This window comes from Numida meleagris, chromosome 5 (assembly GCF_002078875.1).
Source record: "Numida meleagris isolate 19003 breed g44 Domestic line chromosome 5, NumMel1.0, whole genome shotgun sequence".
NCBI lineage: Eukaryota > Metazoa > Chordata > Aves > Galliformes > Numididae > Numida > Numida meleagris.
The window spans coordinates 9,743,356-9,761,970 of NC_034413.1; the positions used below are offsets into that span (position 1 = coordinate 9,743,356).

Here is an 18,615-nt window from a genome sequence, read left to right on the forward strand (position 1 = left end):
GACTTTTTCAGATTTGGTATTTCTGAAACTGACTTTGTTTTTTCTGTATAGAAAAGTATCTGAAGAGACAATAAATTGTACATACTATTCAGCTAATGTACAAATTTATCCATCCCTCAGTATGGCATGAAGGCTCTAATCTCTTCTTCACTTTGCATTATAAAGAACACAGTTTTGGTTTGGTTTGGTTTTGGCTTTAAGTACAGCATCATTAAGTGCTTTGTCAAGAAAACTGATTAAGACACCATTTTAACTTGTAAGTTTTTCTAAAACAAATATTCAGTTGACAGCTTTAAGTGGATTACAAGGGAACACCTTTAACAATTTTAAAATCAAAGAAGTAAACCAATGTTACCCTTCAAGAAGAAAACAATTACCAATTCATTAAGACTAGTTTGATACACCACCATCCAACAAAGTGCTCGGAGACATGCAGATTGTCACAGCTGCCTTAAGCAGCAATTACAAAAGAGTTTTTCAGAAGTGCTATCCACTTACTGGCTGAAGTTATTCGGGTTCTTCCACTACTGTCAAGTAAGACAGCAATGCAGTGGCAGCCCCCTGACAGTTCCTGCATGTCCACAGCAGGTGGAATGATGACTTTGCACCCTCTGGTAGAAAGCTCCCAAGAACCAGCTGTGCAGGGCCACAGCGAGCTGTGCTCAGAGAGAACCAACAAACTGAAACTTCATTGGACTCCCTGGGAAACTAAGGTTTCCTCCTCCTTCTCTCCTTTTTTTTTTTGCCCTGTTTTTCTAAGATTCCACAAATAATGTATTAGTACCGTATTCAGTGATTTCAGTTCCTTTTCTTCTGTATGTCACGGTCAAGAGGTTTTTTTTCTCTTTTATTCCTAGCTATCAGTGTTCAAATTTCAAGTATATTGTTTAAGAACAGCTACTCAAGCAACTTGGATGATGCTGTCTCCACTCTTCAATGGAACAAGCACTGCATTTTATGGTGGTCATCTCTGAAGAAGCATCCATGTCATCTGCATACCACTGACATCAGCTCTTCATATGATTTCTTCCTTGCCTTCCCTGCCATGCCCTCAAATACCTACAGCTCCTATGCTCTCTCTTCCCATCATATATGGTTTCCTCCCCATAGTCATAGCAGCAGATGTAGGAGTTGGAGCAGAAGTGAATGAACATCCCTCTATTCTCTCTGCATGTCAGTACTTTCCTCAAGTCACTATTTTGTTAACTGCACAGCAGTTAAGCTAATGCCTCAGTATTAGACTCATGGGATATTAGAGTTACATAGGGGGAAGAGGATATGAGTAGCAGCAGGAAATGTTAATATGGCATGTTTAAAGCAAGCCTTTCTGTTCTTTTGCATCAGGTACGTGTTAGTAATCAAACAAGATTTCTTACTTAAAAAGAACTGGAAAAAACCACATTTTTAAGTGATTACAAAAAAACACTGCAGGGAGCAAGCAAATAACTTTCTTTGCAAGCATACGTGGCAGCTCTCCCTCTGGGAAAAGTTTTATTTTTCTCTTCATGATTTATCCACAAGTCAAACCTCCACATACTCCCCACCCTCCAGTGGCTGTCAGTTCACATGGAGTTTTGAGACGTGACTGTCACTGAAGCATTTCATGAGGAGGCTTTATAATGTCACCTTAATTTTGCACTCTGACCAACTCTCTCCCCCTTAGACTTCCCACAGGGTGAGAATCTGTAAGAAACAAAAGAGGAGTCAGTCACCTAACTTCATATTTCAAGTGAGTGGCTGCAGCCTGAGCTGAATCAGAGCCTTTGAAATTGAGTCATTTTGTCTAGTTCACTCTAACGTGATAAGCTAGATGGGATAGAAATCCTATATATTATTAAAACGGAATTATTTCAAAACATGGAGTTAAGATAAAAGCAGAGTCCAGGGAGGGCTAATCTGTGCCTGGCAGCCCACACTCTAATCACATGCCGATTACTTTGTTAGTCATCTCCTCATCAGTGCTCTCAACCCACTCCTGCTCCTCCTGCAGTAAACTTTAATTAACCGAAGAAACACTGGACTTACTCACTGAGAATAGGAAAGCAGAAAAATGGAGGCTCTGAATGCCTTCCATCATAGGTGAGAGCAAATTGGTGTGGAGGTAAAGTTAACTTTTCAAACCAAGACAGCAAAAATATCTGTGTGTGAGTGAAACAATTTTGAAACAATTCAAAATTAAAGGTTTTTGTGACTTTTTGTGTGCTTTCACATTTCTTTCCCTGGTGTGCCTTTTGGGATAGCAGTTGGTCTTTTACAATAAATTAAATTGAAAAAAAAAAAAAAAAAAAAAAAAAAGCAAATAGAGCAAAACATGAGTCACCTGTGTGGAGAGTTCAATAAAATCACTGTTCTTCATCTGCCATGCATTATCCCAGTTCTGATGGGACAATTGTTAGCTAAATGACAAAAACAAGCAAGTCACTTAATAACAATGTTTGTACTTCAGGGTGAGCCTTCAGTTCTTTCTAATTTTAGTGAGCTAGCACCACCCCTGCATGTCATGCTGATTACAACAGCAACAGCATCTGTCATGCCACCAGCAAGTAACATCTGAGGTGTTATGGTTTTGTTATGCACTTAGGGATAACAGTTAACCACTGATGGAAAGGAAACCACTTCAGTAGAGCATGATCCTGCTGTACAACTAGTTGAACAAGTCACTATCACTTGACAAAGAGAATCTGTGATAAAGAGAATCTGTGATGGAGCGAAGGTTTCATCCTCCTCGATCTCCATCCTTGCATTAGCACTAGCATTCTTCCTTATGACATCGAGCCAGGTTGCATGAGGCCTGGAAGATGAATAAAGGGAAGTAAGGTTCTGACTCTTCAGCATTTCCATATCAGTTCTGGAGTGCTTTGCCTGAAGATCCTACTGGGTTACTTTAGCTATTAGGTAAGCACTGGAGAAACAGACTGGCAGCTTATAGACACTACTAGGTTTTACAACAGCAGCTATTACGTCGTGGCAGATGAAGAGCAGTGCTTTGGACTGAAGCTGCTCGTTAGCCTTGCATGTGCATGATATGCAGTACTGTAGCAGAAAGAAGATTATGTGAACAATAACTCAATCAATATTAGGCATCAAATGGATGTACTTCTGTATTACATAGTCATAACAGACTGCTGATAGAAGTAGCCTCAGGTAGTTCTTATGTTGTTAGGAAGACCTGTCACTTCCATGGCCTCAGTGTCTCTGTGTTCTCCTCCTAAGCTTTATGTCATTTGATCAGCGTTCCTCACAGCTCTTCTTTTTTCCCAGTTCTCACCATCATTTACGCATGGCCCATCCTCAGCACTCTGCCACCTCGCTCCTCTCTCCCTTTCTCCTTCTCACGATGTGACGTACTTCTTCATGCCAGCGCCTCTGCTTCAGTCACAACAGACCAAGGTCAGCTACACAGGGATCCTGTGTTTGACAGAGACCTCTGGCAGATATGTGAGAACAACAGTAAGATTCAGTGTCTTTTTCTTCCAGTCATGGAACTTCTGCCCCTCGCCTCGCTGTCAGTCAGCACATGCTCTCGTGCAGGATCCTCACACACAAAATAACCTAATAACTAGGTTTGTGGGGAATGAGAGAGTAAAGCTTTACAAGAGCTCACCATCTGGGCAGTTTGGTACAGAGCTGTCACTCAGTGCCACATTCATGTGCCAAATCAGATCCATCATTAGGAAGCACGGGCTACATTCACAGCTGAAGCAGGACATACCTCAAAGAATTAATCTCCATTTTACATACCCTTATCTCAGGCAGAGCTGTAAAAGCAGCGCCCCTGATCTGGCACTTCGGATGTTACTGCTGCACCCTAAAAAAGCAAAAGAAGCACCAAAGATAATGAAGTCTTGTTCCTCCTAAGCACAGTGTGAAAGGCAGGAGATTCTTACCATTAAGGCTCATGTTCCCTCTCAGGCAATTTCAGTTTTGCGCCGCAAACTGCTATCTCCTTCCCCTAATCAAAAAAACACAGCAGTAGGTGCACTCAGCCACTTCTATATTTCACAGACTAGAAAGAGAATGCCTGTTGTTTTGGCATGGGAAGGACATACAGGCAGCCACTCACAGACTTGCTGACCTGGCACAACATTCAGCTGTAACGCAGAACTATTTTCCCATGCAACTCGTTGTTAACATTTAATTGTGAACACTGTAGAAAAGGCTACAGGATTTGGAGAGAGGTTATGGGAAGCAAAGTATTATCTGGCATGTGGTTCTGCAGGCCAGTGAACAGCCACAGGGAAAGAGAGCAGAAGCTGCTTAGCCAGACAGAAGAGACTGAGAGAAACTAGCACCATGCAATAGTCTACCACCAAACACAAGAGAGCATCACCATAGAATCAAGATTCATAGCTTCTCTCATGCCCAGTATAATAGGTAATTTTGGAGCTGAAGAAGCCCATGTTTTCATGAGAGCTCACTTTGATTTCTGACATAGAGGTGTGCAAGTCCCATGATTCAATACAAGCATGCAAATCAAACATGAATCAAATCAAATTCAACTCTGAATTTCAGGAAATTCACATACTAATATAAAACCTTCCAGAATGCAAAGAACTGCTATTTTGTTGCCAGTTTTGTCGTGTTCTGATCCTCTCTTAGATTTAGGGTTTTTAATTCAGATACAGGTATGTCTTATGGTCTGATTAATACCAAGAGATCTCCTCTACTTTGGATTGCACACAAGAGGCATGGTAATTAAACAATTACTCACACATAGAAAGAACAGGCTCCACATGCCTTCTGTCATGTTGTGTTACAATCCTTAAGCCAAAATCACTGATAAATGCTCTATCTAGCACGCCCACAATAGCAGAAATTGAGGAGTACCTATGTGCCTTCTCCATTCTCTTTCATGCCCCCTCATGCCCAGATAGGGGTTCCAGAATAATAACACAAAAATCAGATGTGTAGATCAACAACAAAAGAAGTTCATACAAAGTTTTGCAGTCCATTTACTACAAATATCATGCTTCAGAATACCATATTGACCATCACAATCCCCTTCCTTTCAGCTCAGTGGGACCCTTGAATCTTTTCCAATACCAAATTCCTACCAGGAGCTGTAATTTATCCCATCACCCAGCTGGACCCTTCTTAGGATATTAAAATAAATAAATATGTATATATATATATATATGCCTCTCAATAGCATTCTCTTGATTACCTAATTTATCTTTAAAATTAACACTAATAATGCTAAAACACCCAGCAGCTTAATTATCAGCTGCTTTTCATTTGTACTCCCGCTAATTTCACAGCTGCTTTGCAAAGTGACAGGCTGCTGTATGAAGACTGCCTTTCGTTCAAACCCCTTCCATTTATTTCATAGAGAATGACGACACAAAGAACTGAAATGCCTGCTTGGTATTTGGCAGATGCCACTCTCATGACACACTATTCAAACAGCAAACTGCAAGAATGACATGATGTTCTAAACAGAAAAGACATTTGCTCTTCAGCTAGTAAAAGTGTTAATTTGCATGTATCCTCTCATCTCCTCGCTATCCAAAGCAATTCTACTTTGAGCCATGTGTTTCAGCTTACCTGTCTTGTAACAAACCACGGCTGGAAAGAGGAATACTGTGGATGCAGAAACTGCTGTTGAGAGGTAGAGGCAGAAGAATAAACAAGCAAGATGTCATCATGGCAGGCAGACTCATGGCAGGACACTGAGGCTTATAAGTACTGTCTTCCAAAACGGATCCAGCTGGAGCCCCATCTTGGCAGGGACTTCTCAGAAGGAAGAAGGAACCTGAAATTACATTTTTTTGGCTTTTAGACATGCTAAACTGACTGAATATATGTCAACTTTGTGCAGCATGATGTTTCAGCTTCTTCAAAATATATTTTCTGGCGTATTTCTAATTTGCCAGGGCATTCCTCTGCCAAGCATGTGGGCATCTAAATGACAGAACACAAACCTCCACCAAGAACAAACCTGCACCATCTCAGCTAAGAACATGAATAGCTCTGCTAGGCAGAGCCTGGCTGACTGCAGACCGGACAATGTAATGAAATGCAGACAGATCTACTCTACTCATGAGTTACACAGGAACAGCCTCAGTATAACACAACCTGCCCTTCCTTTGGCCTTTGAACTATTGCTCATAAATATGGTTTGCTGAAAGTGATGCCATTTTTATGCATGGATTCCTGTCCTCTATGAAGCAGGCTGAGATCTGCCTACCTGTTTCATGTTTAGCAAGAACTTCCTCTGTAAAATTTTACCTTGCAGCTATATCAGCTGGAACCCTTCTGACAACATAAGGATAAACTGCTTCTTCAAAATCAACAGGCAACCTGAGGCATTTAATTTTCCAGGGTCAACTAATCAAAATTAGCTGTTCACACTCCACCCAAAAGCTTAATTCAGTGCCTCCAACTACAGTGAGAAGTACAACTGAGAAATCTCCAAGTAATTACATTTTCACAGTAGACAAACTTATCACCATATAAAAATAAGTAATTTCTACCCATTCACACTATCCATAAATAAAGAACCAAGATCATACGGAACATGGGAAATATTTTTTAAAGCAACTATCAAAGGCCAAACCCAACCCTTGGACTGAGCTGATGTTTGTCTACTCCTGATGCAGATCAGCAGGAAAATGGGATATTTGGCCCCTAGTTCTCTTAAACAGACTCCTCAAAGTCACACAGACAGGGGAGAGAACAAAACAGATAGGTACAATGCTGAGTACATTCCTTTCTGAAGAAATTAATTGTGTTTAAAGGAGAAAGAATTAACGTGAAGAAAAATTAATAATCCTTGTGTAAATTCCATCTGGATTAGAAGATGCTATGTTTTGCATACATAGATCTTGGGACTCAGGCAGTTTATAAACTGAGTAGAAAGTGGTAGAAAGTTTATAAACAGAGTAGAAGATGTAGCCTTAAACACTAACTGCGAGTGAATGCCACAACCTGGACCAAAAGGAGGGAGGAGGAAATTCACATCTGCAATTTTGGGGGTTGGCAGCAAGAAAGCCAAGAAAAAACTTGAAGCCATGATTTCTGCTGAAATTTTCGGACTAACTCATTTTTGTTTTGTCGTTAACTTTCAAAGACCTATTAAAGACTTGCAATAAAAATTTAAGGAAGGAAAAGTGTAATAAACCTAATATCCTTGCAGAAATTTGTGATAGGATCTGCTTGATTTGATCCATATTTTAAAATAAATCAGATGGCAAGTTTGGATCCAGCCTAGGTTCTGCATTTTATTTTTAATTATGCAATAACCAAACCATAAATAATGTACTTATTTGAAGTTCTGTTACCATGTCCATCCAAAAAGACCATTTGTTTTGTAGTCCCTTCTAATTACCCTCAGCCACCACACACAACTGACTGATGATACAAGCCCGATAAATTACAACTGCTTTCGTCATCATGCAGCTCATAAATGACAAAGTAAGCCAAAAGTATGCTTTTACAAATTGATTTGGCGTCAATCAGTTTTCAGAGTTTTAAGATTTTGAAATGAGAAACATCAAGAATCAGGAGGGAAACACATGAACTGCAGGCAAAGCACACGTTCACTATGAATGATGCTCCCTCTCTTGCAGGGCTATAAACATTTAGTGGTTTATTTTTTGAAGGGGAAAGGAACAGACGACAAAATTAGATTCAATGATTCTGTTTATTACAGAAAACATGAGGTTTTCATTTATTAGCTTATAATTAGGAGCTCTGGGACCTTTCCTGATAATACGCTTCGCAAGCTGAGTAACAGCATGCGTAGGATTAGTCATGTCTGTAGAAGTGTCCCAAAGTTTCATTTCCATTGGCGTATTTACCTGATAGACACTCATTTTTTCCTGTGAGTTGTAGCTTTATGAAGTGGTGTGCTTCAGAACCTTCTGCGTCACCTGCCCATGGCTCAGCCCATGCTGGTGCCACACGCTCCATCCACCAGCACTAGGGGAATGCGAGGGTCAGGCTGCAACAGCAGGCAGGGAGGAAGGACGCGGTATGGAAGAACAGAGGGCTCACAGCTTGCACATCAACATATGTTATGTGGGCCACAAGAGAGCAGAGCATGCGTCAGGCTGCCTCGATACTATTTTAAGCATCAATGGGTAAAATAAATAACTTAGCTGAGCAACCAAGAACCCTCCTGTCATTATATGCGCCAGCTGAGGGGTCTGAATGTATGGCATAAGTCACGTGCCTGCCACCCTCTATCTTGTGATATTTCCACTCTGCAGATGTGCAGCAATGGTAAGATGTGACCAAAAAAAAAAAGTGACAAAATCAAATCCCTATCAATACCTCAGGCCCCCATGCTTTAAGTTACCCTCTTTGTATAAACCCTATCAAAACACAGCTCTCCCACGAGAGATGTCAGTAACGGCCTACATCGGAACACCAGATGAACACCAGTGAGCTTATCTTAGCTATCTCCCCTCACAAGCTAGAACCAAATCTGAATATGGGTGCACGAACAAGTTAGCTGCATGTCCTCTTGTTTTCAGATGCTTGCACGAATCAGAAGATGAAACCTGACTATAGAAGCAATAGCACAAAACTATAAATGGGACTCCTAAATGGCTTAATTGTGTAGTAAGCTTTCAAAACCTTAAGGTACCCGACTTTTCTGCATCATACATGCTTTTACACACACCTCAAACATGGTACTAAGACACAGACCCCTTCCACTGGGGCCCACATCCTCATGCTACCTGTGTGCTGCTTTCTCCATGGGCAGTTCACTGTCTGCCCAAGGGACATCTCAGACCCTTGTCTCCAACCAAGTGAACTTCTAACACAGTTGAAGTTAACTCAAATGGAAGCCCATCGTAATGGCAAAGCAAGAGAAGAGAAAGCCATGCAGTTAAAACTACTTAAGAATACATTTAACGAGCATGTTATTACAAGAACAGCCTCTAAATAAAAATACAATCTTTGTTAATTTTTTTAATGCACAAAAGCAAAACACAGTGAAGCAAAGTTAACTAAGCCCAAGCAATACCACTTAGCTCTACTCTTCACAGCTTCAAAGACAAATCCAAGCAGAGGCAGATTTGCCTAATGAAAACAAACAACTCCACAAGGCTGTTCTGGTTTTTTTTGTTTTTTGTTTTTTGTTTTTTTTTTTTGTGAGGCAAATGTGCATTTAACTTAGTTCGGTTTGTTCAGGCAGTATGCACTATATATTGATTCAAAGTTACCTTTCTTCTTGCAGCAGAACTCAAATTGTTAACCCTCATCTGAAGGTTAAACCACCCCTAATTTCCTTCCGTCTATTATTTCATATTCTCCTTCCTCTCTTCCTGTTTCTACTTTAAGGATATTGACATGTCAATAATTGGTCTTATTAGACACACAGAGTGTTTTAATACCATGCAAATGGAAATATACTCTCTGGAAGCTTGACTAGCTCCAAAGGAGTAGTGAATCAATAGCTACTGAACACTCTGTGCTAAAATCACCTGTATTATTAATACAGCTGATGATAGTAATAGTCCACAGAGACTTGTAGAGTTTCAAAAACAATACTGTTTCCCTGATCAGATCTGTTCAGAAGCTCCAAAGAAATCTAGATGGAGTATTTCCCAAGAGGTTTCACTAAATAAATAAAAAAGAAAGGATTAGCATGGCTGATCTAATATTTCAACCACTCCAAACCATGGTTCCTGACAACAGCTCCCTCAAGGTTAGCCTTAAAATTATATCACAGCCTAATTTGATCTTGCTTTACATTAGTCTGAAACCATGTCTATATTTTATTGAGCTCTGATTCTGTTACTGGTTTTACATATTAGCCAGATTAAATTTTTAAGATGGTTTCATGGTTTGAAAAGCATCATCATCTACTGGTAGGCAGTTTTTAGTACAGCAGGAAATGGAATTAGGAAAGATCTACTGACTAAATTGAAGACGCCACTAAAAGCATTTGTCAGCTGCGAACACACTGCCCTCTCGATCTCAGCAGTGACCCAGGGGAGTGCTGAGCACACAGCCACACTCCAAGCACAGAGCGGCTCTGCTGCAGGGATGTCTCCCACTACTGTTGTCAATACCATTTCGGAATGTGCAGTAATTTGGTAATGATAACGATGTTTTGCCTGCTCTCTAACTCCAAAAGAAACACAGATACTGGGAGAAAAATGAGTCTCTGTCTTCTCCTCTTTGGTAATGTACGTTTGAATCCCAAAAGTGACTAGAAAAGAAATTTACTATGAGAAGTCAACTAAGGATATGCAAATAAGTATTTTCCATGCTCCCTATTCTGGTTTACCAGGTAGTTACTTTCTTCATTTTATTACAGCAAAAGGGAAATTGTGAATGCTCTAATTCTAGAAATGTTAACAGTAGGGGTGTCAGGGACATCAGTCTGCATGGAGTTATCTCCAGAAAGAGGCAGAAGGCAAAAAGAAAAAAAAAAAAAAGAGAGAGAGACATTTGAGTTTTGTTACTGCTCTTTCTTCCTGTGGCTTAAGACATCAGCATTGTGACTCACTCCAGGGACAGAGCTGCTCCCTGGGCAACACAACCTCCTCGTGCTGGCTTTGTTCCTCATGCTAGCACAAACTGGTCATCCACTGACACCAAATGAAGAAATTTCCTTATTAGTCATATCTGGATCTATAATACCGGCAAATGATGTTTAAACAAGCCCACTGCTGCTTCAGGTATGTGGCCTCCCGACATTTCAAAGCTAAATAGTTTCATCAGGTGTGGGAGGGAGGGCAGAAAGAGGAAAAAATGTTAGACATAAAGCAGCTTTGTGACTCGTGTTAAAGCCACGGAGCAGTACCGCTCGCAGGCAGCTGGGATCCATATTTAGCTTCTCACGTTTATTTGCCTGCTTGGTAAATCCCAAGGAGATTCTGAGACTGATGCTTAAAAAAAAAAAAAAAAAGCATAAAAACCCACCAAGCCTTAAAACCCAGAAGGCTCAGCTCTCAGCTGCACTTTACCTGATTAGTTGTCCATCCTTGTCCATCCTTCCTTACGCTGTGAAACATTGCATCTTCCCTTTATGCAATTAAAAACTACACATCAGATCACCCTGACAAACACAAGAAGTGTTGGATCTAAACATGCTCTGGCCAGCACCTGTCCTGTAAAAGTTCAGTACATTACTGACCTGGTGTAAGCCTAAAAACTGTGAGAAAAGCAGGCTGCATCTAAATAATTAGTGTGATTGAACACCAAGTTGATTCATTCAACAGGTACAGCAATAGTATCAAACCAGACAGTCATTACAAATTAAATTTACAAGAGAAACTTACTCCATTAGCATGGCATGCTAAGGGTGGTAGCAGAGATGCTGGGAACTTCTGCAGAAACAAACTCAGATTTCCTCCACTGGCAACGTGTTTGAATTTGTGACAGCACTTTGCCCACTGTTGGATACAACCATCTCCTCTGTCAATTCAAGAATTATTTTCCTTGGAAAAAAAATCCCATTAATACAAGAAGAAAATTTATTACAAGGGATAATGCCCATTGTAATGGTCACTGACCATAATTATTATTATCTTGTTCCCAATGACAACATCTGCTTTTCATTTTACGCTCTCTCTGCTGGCAACAGTTCAGGGTCCACTGCCATAAAACAATGGATTTTACGCTCTCACCAAATCATGCCAGTAGGCTTGACCAAGAAGAGGACAAACATCCCCACTGCAGATGACCTCCTTAGAATCCATCACCCATTCTTAAATTAACGAAGTACCAAGCCAAGATGAAAATTCTTCTGCAGCCCTGAAGCTTTGGAAAGACTTTGGATCTATAACCACACTGGAGAACTGAGTTCTCTCTCAAAGGAAGCATAGCACAGGGAATCCAAATCTTTGTGAAAAAAATACAGCGTATGAAACTGCATAACAAATCAATTCCACATTTTTTCCTTTGTAAGTAAAGAGTGTCAATAGCACCTGTGAGAGCAAACCTTGAAAGTAAAATTTTTAAAAAGCAACCAAACAAAAAGTTCCCATGCTTTTGCTCAATACACAATGAATAACAATTATCCCAGTGCCTAGATGTGTTGATACCTTTGTGTAAACAAGAATCATTTAGGTAGGCTTGCAGCGCTGCTATATCTTAGTATGTTCCCGATAACCTGCCCTCTTGGTTTCCCCGTCATTTCAACATAGATATTGCAACATTTTAATATGAAAGTTAGAATGTAAAGAAATATCAACAAGTAGCTCCACATGCTTTTCCCCTTCAAGTGACGTATAACTGGAAATATTGACAAAGAGAGTTCTAACTGCTCAAGTGAGATACCCTCCTTTTATTATTAGCCTCTAAATAATGATATTCGCTTGCCAAGAATCCAAAATGACTTTGTTTGGAGACAGCTGCAGTGACATGCACAACAATTACTGTAAGGGAAATTTCAGTTTCATTTTCAGAGGAAACATCTGCAGGAATTTCAGCTTCCCTAAGCACTGCATCAGGTGTAAGACAAGACAACATTACCAAGAACAGGATGTTAAACCACATGAAAGCAGTCTTGCGGCTCAAGTAGTGACTAACGCTACTTGTGGAAGGGAATATTTAACAAGTTCATTCTTGCAACAAGATGGGTTGTTGCCACATCTCACCGCTATATGCATACTTCAGAAATTCTCTCACTTAGGAGAACGTGTCTCAAAGTCTGTCAGTAAAAGGAATGACGAAAGAGTTTGGAACAGGGATGTGCATATTTTGCATTTTACACAGACTATACATGTTTATGTTGGTGAAGAAAGTATGTGGGTCCACACAAATTCTGCAGCTACTTTAGAATAGCTGATGTTTCTTTAGAGGTTCATGTGCCAAGTAAATAGCAAAAATAACCTTAGCATAGTTCACCACTAGAAATGTTGACTGTGGGCAAGGTTCACAGCATGGAAGTAAAACATGGCATGATAAAGTAGACTTCAATAGTCTTTCATTCTGCTCACAACCTGTTTCAATGTCAGCAGAACTTGCCAGAATAACTTCAACATTTCCACCTCTTCTTTCAGATAAAGTCTTTGCCAAGGACTCCTCAAATTCTATTTTAAAGAGAGTTCTTCCTTTTCTTACTGCCTTTCATTGATAGTCATCAGTACTACATCTCAGCATTCTTTAAATATTAATTTCCATAACATAATGCAACTTTATTATCCCTTATTCTACTGGGGGGCAGAGAAATAGAGATACAAATAACCAAAGGTGTCTGAGGGACTAATTAACGTTCTGATCTCATAAACTTTAGAAGAGACATCAAATAAATAGTACTCTCTTTACAAATAAATTATCTCTTCTCAAAATACTTCATTCTATATTTGACGACCCAAAACAGCTACCCAATACGGCTTAAGGAATGCTGATTAGGAATGGTAACTGTTGCAGGTCAAGATGTTATGATTCTTCAAAACCAGGAAGGTACAGAGTTCCCAAAGGCAATCCAATCATGCCCCCCTGGCAGCAGAAGTACCTCCAGCCAAATCTGAGCTCCTTCGGTAAGTTTTCGATGTCCCACAGGGCAACTTGCTCTAAGTTTACACTCTAAGCTTTCTTTCTTCTATACATGAGTCCACATTATTCACGCAGTGTAGATAATCCTACACAGGAAACTAAATTCACATCTCTATAGCGATGCTCTGTTGCCCTCTTGCAAACCTCATTTTCTCTTCTTTCATCTTCCTTTCCTTTAAAATACAACAAAAAGAGAAGCAGAACTTAAAAACTACAATATTCTTTATGATTTTATCTACACCTCCTTGATTACTGTAAATCCTGTGTACTGAACGGAACAGAGATAAAGAGGAAGAAGACATTTGACAATGTAATTAAAGACCGTAGCCTAACACACAAGGAGAAGTGGTCAAACTAAGGACACGTAGGCGAGATCATGCTGTGATTTCAGGTGCTTGCCTTCATACTAATTCTCACAACATAACGTGTTTGCTTGCATCAATAAAAGACAAAAAGCAAAGCGGGTGATAAAATGAAAACAGTCACCCAAGGAGCCCATTGCACTGCTGGCACCAGCAGGGGTGGGTTGTATCCAGGGCTGAGGGCAGCAGCACAGAAGCAGCTGTGGGGGCACCAGTGACAGATGCCAGCGCAAAGCAGTGGCTGCTGGCACACAGCGGAGCTCCCGCGGGCAGAGCGCTGCTGCTGCTGCTGCCAGGCTTTTGTCTCCTCCCCCCACACCAGCCCCTCCATTCATCACAGCAGCACTCCTTGTTCCATGCTTCCCAGGTCTCTCCCCACACATAAACACAAAGTACCCCTACGCTGTTCCCATGTTAACCTCGAGTTCCTGCTTCCCAACCCTCCCACGCTGCTGGCTCACTGCTTCAGGCTCCTCTAATCCTCCCAGGCTCTTCTACCCACTGCGCTGGCCCTTGCTCCCTATTTCCAACCTCCCATCATCTTCTCAGCTTTACTGTCATCCAAACCTCGTGTGAACAGAGGTAATCTTGGCCGCAGCCTTCCCAGCACCCTGAGCTGCAGAACCAGCATCTCTAGCAGCCTGCTGATGTCCCCAGGCAGCCAGCGCTGACACGCTCACCGATGCAGATGGTAGAGTGCCTCGCAGAGAGAAGTCACACCTTAACTTGGCATATTCCTCCATACTGGAGGCACACGTTGAGCTGAAAAACCACCTGACAATCTGCCTGTTGTGTAGGCCTGACGCAGACCCATCAAACAGACCAGCTGTACACTGGCAGGTTGTGATTTCCTACAGGAGCCACCATTTTGACTTTCACAAAACTGTCAACAGCAGGTGAACAGAAATCCCAGAACCTCAGACTCTTCTGGAGCAGATGATGCCCTAATGTATGCAGGCTTGCTGTCAGTTCTCCCTAATTCTGACCTTTTCTTATCTCCATGATGCTCCGCCCTGTCTCTTAATCCTCATTCAATTCTGATTCACCTCTCCCCCTCACTTTGAGTCACTGGGCCTTTTCACTGATGGGGCATAATTACTGTAATCATTCAGAGTACAGAACATGTTAGAACTCTCAATTTCTCTGCTTAGCACCATACCTCAGGTCAGCTACCGGGGTTATAGAAAGTTTAATTATGTTTAGAGCTGTGGATGTTTACCTAATTCACTTCACAAACTCCTGTAAGAACAGGTATTTCCAAAACCAATAATTAGGCCAAGTTTCAGGAGAGTGTAACGGCAAAAACAAACAAACAAACAAACCAACAAGAACCAAACCATCCTTAAAACAAGAAGAATTTCTGTATGAAATTTCAAGTCCACCATTTAGAATGAAGAGGGACTGGAACGTCTCAGTGAAATACCTGTTCACCTGTAATCACACGCCCAGCCCACCAGCATTTTTTTCTGTAATTTAGTTTTGCAACTTGAAGCTGCTGAAGGTTTCAAAAGTCTTGCCAGAACCAAAGAGTGAGCAGAAAAAAAATTCAGCCCAAATTTTGCAGGAGCAACAAAAACAATGCCCTGTAATAGCAAATGTCACATAACTGCATCTACGGACAAAGTGGATAGCTCGGCCCACAGTAACAAACAGCTACACAAACAAAAAGCAAAACAGAATAACCAATAACAACAACAAAAACCAAGCTTTACTCAGAGGCACAGTTCAACTAAAAGGAAAACAAAAACATCTTCAGGAAAACAATGCTCATAATTGAAGCATCAAGAGATACTCGGCAGTTTGATCGCAAGGAAGAGACCGCCAACTTTCAAGGTGGACATAGCGCCCTGCAACCAGGACATACCTGCCAGGCAGCCTACCAGGAAAGTGTAAGAACTTCCAGCATCTCTATTTGGGCCTACATTTGGATTGCACTTTCTGTGATGAAGACAGGCTGTTTTGTTTGCAAAAGCCGCGTTTTTGCTAGTGACAAGGTCCCTGTGCTGGGCACAGCAATCTGTCCATATGAAGTTGAACAGCAAGGACATTAAGCCTTTGGTATAACTGTCTCTGTTGCGTTACTGGCTGCTGAGGGCTCAGCTCTCACCTCATATTTGCCTCTTTACTGCTTCAGGACTTAACATTAGGGAATGCAGAACAGTGCTGATTTCAGACTGTTTATACAACATAAGTCATGCACACATCAAAAGACTGGATAGCCCCGGATATCTTCGAAAATAAGTTCAGCTATATACTGCCATTAGTTCCAAGTACAAAAGTAATGTCAAAAGAGGTGTATTTTTTGTCTGACAAAAGTTTCCTGCGATGCTAGTTACTAGGGCTCGTGATGCCGTGTTTGTGCAGCAGCAGCACCACCTATTGGACAACAACCGCCAGAGACAGCCCAAAAGCACGTCCATACATCAGCTGGTGGACGACAACATTACCTCCCAGCACACTGCAGCATATGCACAGCTCATAAAACCTAAGGATTTGTGAAGAGAAGAAGTTCTGCTGCTCAAATATGCCTTCCTTTATGAACTTCCTTTGATCCCTTAACAAATACAGAAAGAACAAAATCTTGGCAACTGGATATACATTGGTTTAAAGAGAGCTAATAGATAACTCTCCAAACACTGGCCATTTCATGAACTGTAAAACATACTGTTTGAGAACTGCAATCTGTAAGATAGTAAGAAGTCTGTATTATATTGCATTTCTCCTCTGTACAAAATAAAGGATCTTTGTCAAGCACAGAAAAATATCTGTAGTCCAAGGTGAAGACAAGTCCATTTTAAGGATACAATTAACTGAAATCTCTGATTCATAAGAGTTAAAGATTGGTGGTTTCAAGTCCTGGGTTGTTTTCCTATATGTAGAAGCACGCGCTTAAATGACACCATGTGGTGAAAGAGCTTCTGAACAGGCATTATCCTGATCTGAAGAAAACAAGAGAAAAAAATATCCCCTCTTTCTTGCCATTGTGGTTAGTTTCCAGTAAATCATCTTTATTTACTGAATTTTCTAACATTATTCTGTGTACCTTTAGCTGTCAATCAGCTGGGCCCCTTGATGCTTTTATGTTTTGAGTACTTCATATGGTGTTCCTGTCAAATTATTTACATATTGTAATCAAGTCCCTCCCGGTCTACCTTTAACAGACACCAGATTGGGTATTTCACCTTTCAGTGAGAGAAAGGCACTTTCTCCAGCCATTCAACAATGCTGATTGATCTTTTTAGATCTCTGCAGATCACAGAGAGCTCCAGATTCTAGAATTGTACATATGATTTCAGTATTAGCTATGAACAAAATGTTTTATAGAAGTAAAACAGTCTCCCTAGTCTTGTTCCTGCTTAGGCTACCACAAACATTTTCCTCTTTTGCTACATCACTGCAGAGATAAAAGCGGCTTGTGAACAAGGTGTCCTTGCAGACAAGTTGTGCAGAGACTTGCACATTCCTCTCCGCTTGATGTCTGTATTTACTTTGTAAACCCTCACCAAATAAGGCTTCAGTTACAAAGGTTTATCAACAACTTATGAACTTTGGCTTTACTGTGCAGGCTTAATAGTCTAATTAATATTAAGTTATCTGCCCTGAGCAGCATAAATTTGGACTTAATTACATACGCAACGCATGATACGAAGGGGGGTTACATATATGGGAAACATGTATTAGATGGATTGGGAAGTCTGCAACCTCCGAGGAGTTCAGCCAATGAGGAACATAAGAGGGACCATACAGCCAGGAGATGGGGATGAAAAGGACGCTGCGCCCTCCGATAATTTGAGACACCCTACGGGGAAATGCCCCCAGCAGACTCTCACTTTATTAGAGTAAAGAAAGCTAAAGACTCTCCTCTGTCTCTTTTTGGGATAAACATAACTGAGCAAGCCTATTTGAGCAAAATTATTCCCAGCGTTGCCTTTGGAGAGGTGTGGTCACCACATGCATCCTCTGTTGCTTTGTTGCTGCAGACACAGACTGGATTTCTTGTTTCAAGATGCAGAGCTGTAGCTAATTGCAGTAACATGCGTTATAGCTCACAGGTGTGCCCGCAGTGGTTAAGGCTGCTCAACATCAGCAGGTTTGCTGACCTTTTCAACACCACAGTCTTATCAGAAAATGCTTTTATGTGTATTTCAAGAGAGCAGCGAGTATTAGCAGGACCAAATACCAAAACCGCTCTGCGTTGTTTGGCACTAAACACCGCCTAGCTCAGACCAGCACTTGAGCAGCCAGCAGACACTCACGCTTGGTGCTGCCAAATGCTGAGACGGGTGAGCAGCACGGCGCTGCCTGCCGGACCTGGGCTGTCTGCCTGGGTGGCACTGGTGATTTTGGGGACACTGCTCCAGCTGCAGGCAGCCCTGCCAGGCCGCCCCTCGGCTGCAGGCCAGGGCAAGGCAGGCCAGGCCAGCGCCGGAGAGCAGGATCGCGTCTGTTACCACCCTGGTTTCTCACGGTTTGGGAAGGAGGACGTGGAGTTTCAGAAAGAAACCCAGGAGCAAAGAGCCGAGCACGGCCCAGCAAAGCGCGCAGCCCCACTTAGGCTCCCGCCCTAGCAGGCTCAGCAAACCCCCGGGCCGCGAACACCCGGCTCCCCACAGACCGCAGCCCCGCCCGCCTCCAACGGCCCCGCGCCACCACTCCCAACTGTGCGCGTGCGCCCGTGATCGCCCCCACACGAGCCGCTACGCGCCTACACCCTCCCATCCTATTTCCTTGCGCTGCGATCAGAGTCCCCCTTTCACGTGATGGAAGCGCTCCACCAATCAGTGCCGTGCTC

General features: G+C 41.8%; 1 long non-coding RNA gene across 2 annotated transcripts; it reads right to left on the reverse strand.

Annotated features, from left to right (window-relative positions):
- LOC110399377 lies at positions 754-18,554 on the reverse strand. Of its 2 annotated transcripts, XR_002439151.1 has the most exons (6): positions 11,241-18,554; positions 5,545-5,752; positions 3,888-3,952; positions 3,269-3,808; positions 2,321-2,396; positions 754-1,683 (listed from the first exon to the last, which is right to left on the reverse strand). It is a non-coding gene; the product is annotated as an uncharacterized LOC110399377 (long non-coding RNA). The 2 variants fall into 2 exon arrangements; XR_002439152.1 differs by lacking the exon at positions 2,321-2,396.